The sequence below is a fragment of the Macaca thibetana genome, chromosome 1, assembly GCF_024542745.1.
Source record: "Macaca thibetana thibetana isolate TM-01 chromosome 1, ASM2454274v1, whole genome shotgun sequence".
Taxonomy (NCBI): Eukaryota; Metazoa; Chordata; class Mammalia; order Primates; family Cercopithecidae; genus Macaca; species Macaca thibetana.
Genome location: NC_065578.1, coordinates 153,189,512 through 153,196,070, shown reverse-complemented (window position 1 = coordinate 153,196,070; position 6,559 = coordinate 153,189,512).

Genomic DNA, 6,559 nt, shown 5'->3' with positions numbered 1-6,559 from the left:
CGTTGCTAAATCAGTGCTGCTCAAAAGAGAATATTCCAAGTGCCAAGGTCAACTAGATTTTCTCTAACAACTTTAACAATGACTCAAACTCAAGCCATATTTAATTTGCTTCATATGTGGGCCATATGGCTTTTCCACCCTAGAGCATCTAATTGCTCTTCTTTTTTCTACTGAGAGAAAAAATGTATGCCTTTTTCATGACAATAAGATCTTTCAGCATTGTAGTATATTAGTTGTTGAATGACAATTTTCTTTCTGAACATTTTCTTCAGACTTCCCTTTATAATTTAAATTTGTTGATTTTCAGGTTCATTGTCATCCTATTTCTTTTCATCATACTCATAGGTTAGTTTCATGGTTTCTTGGATCTATAACTTCTTCCTTGGATTATTATTTCGTTGGGCTATATCATTAAGTTAAAAATTTTAAAAATGTGAACAACAGTAGATTTTTAAAAAATTTATGAATGCCTGAAACGCTTTACTCTGTCCTCATTCCTGATTGAGTCAGGCTTGACATAGAATTTGAAGTTCATAATCATTCTTTCTTCAAGACTCCACAGTCATCGCTCCTTTTTTTTTTTTTTTTCCAGATGGAGTCTCGCTGCAACACCCAGGCTGGAGTGCAACAGCATGATCTCAGCTCACTGTAACCTCCGCTTCTTGGGTTCAAGTGATTCCCCTGCCTCAGCCTCCCAAGTAACTGAGACTACAGGTGCACGCCACCACATCTGGCTATTTTTTTTATTCTTCATAGAGATGTGGTTTCACCATATTGGCCAGGCTGGTCTTGAACTCCTGACCTCAAGTGATCCGCCCACTACAGCCTCCCAAAGTGCTGGGACTATAGGCATTAGCCACCACATCCGGCTGCTCCCTTCTTTTCTAATACCCACTTTGTCATTGAAATCTCTGATCCCAATTTGAACCTCAGTTTTTCAGAGTTAAGTTATTTATTTTACTTCTTCTTTTTCCTTTTCTTTTAAAAAATCTCTGCCTTAAGAATTTTCATTATTCTTGATGTTCTAAAATTCCATGAGATGTGTCTCAATGTGGGTTTTCATTCATTCATCTTGCTTGGTTCTTGCAGGGTTCTTTCCATCTAAAGTCCAGGGCCTTTCTTTAGATCACAGAAATTGTTTTGCATTGTTTCTTTAACCATTTGTGCTCCAGATCCTTTCTTCTTTCCCTCTGGAACTCTTATCGGTTAAACTCTAGACTTTCAGAATTGATCTTCAAGGAATTTTATTTTTTTCTCCTCTTTTCCATTAACCTATCTTTTGTATCGTCTAGTTTTTTCTTTTTCCTTTCTCAACCAGATTTTCTGAAGCATAATTGATAAACAATAAGTTGCATATGTTTTAAGTATATGAATTGATCAGTTTTGACATAGAAATACACTCATGACACCATTACCACAATCAAGATAACACATCAGTCAGCCCCCAAAACTCCCTTCTGTCCCTTTGTAATCTCTCCCTCTTGCCCCTTCCTAGACCACCTTACCTCTTTCCTCCCAGGCAACCGCTGATTTACTGCCTGTCACTATACATTATGTAGTTTGTATATTTTAGATTTTTATCTGAATGGAATCATAGAGTATGTATTCATTTTTCTCCCTGGCTTCTTTCATTCAGCATAATTATTCTGAGGTTCATCCACGATGTTGTGTGCATCGACAGTTTATTCCTTCTAATTACTGGTTATTACTTCATTATATGGATATGCCACGGTTTGTTTATTCATTCACTTATGATGAACTTTTGGGTTGTCTCAAGTTTTTGGCAACTTTAAATAATGCTGCTATGAACACTCAGGTACAAGTCTTTGTTTGGACGTATGCTTTCTTCCCTTTTTTTTTTTTTTTTGAGATGGAATTGTGCTCTGTCGCCCAGGATGGAGTGCAGTGGCACGATCTTGGCTCACTGCAACCTCCACCTCCCGGGTTCAAACGATTCTCCTGCCTCAGCTTCCGGAGTAGCTGGGACTACAGGTGCATGCCACACACCCAGGTAACTTGTATTTTTAGTAGAGACAGGGTTTCACTACGTTGGCTAGGCTCGAACTCCTGCCCTCAGATGATTTGCCCACCTCGACCTTCCCAAGTGCTGGGATTACAGGCGTGAGCCACCATGCCTGGCCATGCTTTCTTTACTCTTGGATAAGTATCTAGAAAAATAACTAGATCATGTAGTAGCTCTATGTTTAACTTTTAATGAGACTGACAGGCTGTTTTCCAACTTTTTCACCTTTTCTAATGAGTATTTTGTTTCAACAATCATATTTTCACAATAGCAGTCTTTGTTTAAAGGCTCGTAATGTCTTATTGAAGCTCTCTGAGTTCCCCTTGGGTTCATTTGTCCAATTGTTCACCTAGGGGTTTTTTTTTGTTTGTTTTGTTTTTTGTTTTTTTTTTTTTTTGGGACAGGGTCTCACTTTGTTGCCCAGGCTGGAGGGCAGTGGTGTGATCACGGCTCACTGCAGCTTCTGCCTCCCAGGCTCAAGCCATCCTCCCACTTCAGCCTCCTGAATAGCTGGGACCACAGGCACATGCCAACACACCCTGCTAATCTTTTGTATTTCTTGTGGTAAAGTCAGGGTTTCACTATGTTGACCAGGCTGGTCGCAAACTCCTGAGCTCAAGCAATCCACCTGCCTCAGCCTTCCACAGTGATGGGATTACAGGTGTGAGCCAGTGCACCCAGCCTCTCCTAGGTCTTTCACAAATGTCTAAAGATCCTTTATTTAAGAACTTATATTTTAAAATAAGGGACCAGATTGAATAATACATGTAGTTAGTATATCAAAATATAGAGGGCTTTATGTCAGGGTGCCAACACTAGGAGCCTTACCTCTTTCTAGACAGATGTTCAATTTATTTACAATTCTCTGATTCTATCCTACAAATTTCACTTCTTTCTGGCAGTTACCTACACACGTGGGTTTGGGAAAAATAGGGGAGGCTGTATTGAACCAGCTATCCATTGATAGACTTTTTGTTTGTTTGCTTTTTGTTTGTTTGTTTGTTTTGAGACAGAGTCTCACTCTGTTGCCCAGGCTGGAGTGCAGTGCCATGATCTCGGCTCACTGCAACCTCCGCCTCCCGGGTTCAAGCAATTCTCCTGCATCGGCCTCCTGAGTAGCTGGGACTACAGGTGCATGCCACCATGTCCGGCTAATTTTTGTATTTTTAGTAGAGACGGTGTTTTACCATGTTGGCCAGGATGGTCTCGATCTCTTGACCTCATGATCCACCTGCCTGGGCCTCCCAAAGTGCTAGGATTACAGGCATGAGCCACTGCGCCCGGCCCACTGATAGGCTTTTAATTAAGTTCCCTTAGTTCTTACCCTAGAATCTGCTTTTCCACTTCATTTATATCCACGTCAAGCCCGAGGTCTCTGGTGCTTTATTGGGAAAGACAGCTTTCATCATTGCTCTGGAATTCTTCTATGAGTTCTGGGCTGACATTTCCCTCCATTGATATATCCATTGCAGCTGAAGTTTTCCCTCTAGAAAGCTGTTAAAAGTCTGTGATCAACTAACGCACATGCATCTCCCTTTTACCACTATTATCTGAAGATTTAAACATAAGAATAAAATGTTCAGGTATGTATTTTGGAAATGCAGTGTATAATATTGATAGAATTGAAGAAGATAAATTTGGGCAAGGTAATGATATGTGGAATAAAGGAAAGACAGTCAAAGCAGGAAGATAATTTAGGAATTTATTGTAAAAATCTGGAAAAGAGATGATCAGGGCATCCATTAGGAAAAGTAAGGTTTTGATTATATACGTATGGTGGAATCTACAGATTTGATGACTTTTTGAGAGTGAGGGATACAAATAATTCTAAGTCATTCTAATTTGGATTACTTAGTGGATTGTGGTATCAATAACTTAGGTGGTGAATAAAGGAAAAGGAATAATTTTTTTTTTTAAAAAAAGAGAATGTAGTGAGTTTGATTAAGAAGTAGGTTGAGCGTAACAGGTGGAAATTACCAGTAGGCAACTAAAGTAATACTCTGATATTTAAAAGGTTTAGAAATGGATCCCAGTGGAAATTTTATGCAAACATTACAAAGGATAATATATTTGTTACGTTTTAGATTGAGAGTTTGAAATTTAGAAGCCTCTTGAACAATGGTGAATTCAGCTGAATTAATACTTAATAAATAGACATAAACTCAATCAAGTGTAGTTTGGTTGGGTGAGAAGTCTGGATGGAGAAGAAAAATAACATGGCTTAGCATATAGCAAAGGAGTACAGTTCCCCTCTGTAAATTTGTAACAATCAGATGCAGTGAACAGAAACTAGTAGAAGTAGCAGGTACCCTAAATGTTTTATCTAATATTATCTATATTATCTTTTCTACTGAAAGCTAAGCAACGTCAGGTGCGGTGGCTCACACCTGTAATCCCAGCATTTTGGGAAGCCAAGGCAGGTGGATCACTTGAGGTCAGGAGTTTGAGATCAGCCTGGCCAACATCGTGAAGCCCCACCTCTACTAAAAACACAAAATTAGCAGAGTGCATGCCTATAATCCTAGCTGCTCAGGAGGCTGAGACAGGAGAATCGCTTGAATCTGGGAGGTGGAGGTTGCAGTGAGCCGAGATCACTGGAGTCTCACAATTTACTTCCAGTCCTTAACATATCATTTTCAATTCAAAATTGTACTCTTACAAGTCATTCTATGATTGATTTTGTAGCCTATCTTTCTGAATCCTTAAAAAATGTTCCATAATTCCTTTAGTAAATTGTTCCATGTTAAAATAGAAAACACTAATAAACTTTCTAATTGTCAGATTATGGCGTGTCGTACCACGTTAAACTCTACAAATTTTTTCCCTTTCCTTAATAACAGTAAGTAAATACTTAAGCAAAGAGAAATTCTGTATTAGGAAATGATGATTAGGAAGATGATAATGAGAAATACTATTTTACATAAAGGGTTTTCGATAATCAATTTTTAGCTTCTCTTTATCACAATCATCAATGGCTATTTAATCTGATTTTTGTGTAGATGTATGCATCAGAGTTTAAGAACTACAATCATAAAGGACACATGACTCCAAGCCTGTTACAATTTATTCATTTAACAAAAATTCATTGAGCACCTACTTTTATACAAAGAATAATGTTTGATAGCATTGTATTTGAAGAGCGTAAGCAATAAAAGCTCTTAGTGACCGTCATAGATTCTCTGCTCTGATCAAGCCCATTATTTCACCTCCTTTTCCTAACTGATGCCCTAATCATCTCTTTTCCAGATTATCCTAAACTATCTTTCTGCTTTGACTCTCCTTCCTCTACTCTATTCCACACATCATTACCCTGTTCAAATTTGCAATTATATAAACCAAGAAGATTTGAATAATGTTTTTGCAGCAGAAGACCATTTTCTCATCTAACTCAGATTATCGATTTATTTTAGGTGTAAAATTCAATTTCTTTCCTGTATATGTATATTCTTTAGGGCTTCTAAAAGTTGCTTCCATTTTCCACATGATAGGTGGCTGCATTTACTGGTGGGTGACATATTTATGTCATGTAAAAGGTTTGTGGCACACTTTTTGACCTCTGAGTGAAAGTCATCATACAAATGTCACTTGTCATTATCATGGAAACACTCAGTCATGAAGAAAGGTTTTAAATATAGTCCAGTACTCCTACCTAGAACAAAATAATACGCTTCTTTGTTGTGAATAAGAACACTTAGTTACAGTAGCCTGTATCCTACTAAGCATGTACTTGTTGATCATTTTGTGTTAAATTGGTCTATATGTTTAAAAGTTCTGTTCACTCCTACGAGCTGGACAGGCCAGTATCGTGCTGTGTTATTATTCTTTTGAAAAACCTCTGCATACTGCTCTATGCAGCTAGCCAATAGCAATAACTTCAGTGAGCAATAAGAAAATTATAGCAGATTATACAGGAAGAATATCATATTTACAGAGGAAAAGGAAGCAAAGTATAGTTGGCCCTTCTGTCTGAATGAAAGGCTTAGAAGACACAACGGAAGGAAAGCACAGGATAATAAATTAGTGTCCATGCTATTTGCTCTTTTGTTCCTTTTCTTTGCTAGAGCTTGTGTTACTTCTAAAGCTTTAGGTGGCAGGAAAAAAACTACCATTTGATCTAAGTGAACAAAAATAATTCTAGAATTTTTCATGTTAGTTTTTCCCTGTTATAACTGTGCTATCTATAGTAGAGTAAATGACAACTCTTGAGGAAAATATTTGCTGGAGGAAATGGAAGAGAAAACAAAATTATTCTGATTTCTGGTTACTTTTTTCCATCACCATCTTTAACTACCTCCACATAGCATGATGGATATATTTCTTACAGTGTCAGGTCATTAGGTAGAATTGCCAAACATGGGAAATTGCTGCTATCCTTTTCCCACTATAGACATTACAGTTTATCTCACCAAGTGCTCATTAAATAATCTTCTTTCTTACTTCCTGCCTGAACATTACCATGCCATTTCTGTAGCTCTAAGTCTATGCTGTTTGATATGGCAGACAATAGCCATATGTGGCTTTTTAAACTTTAAATTG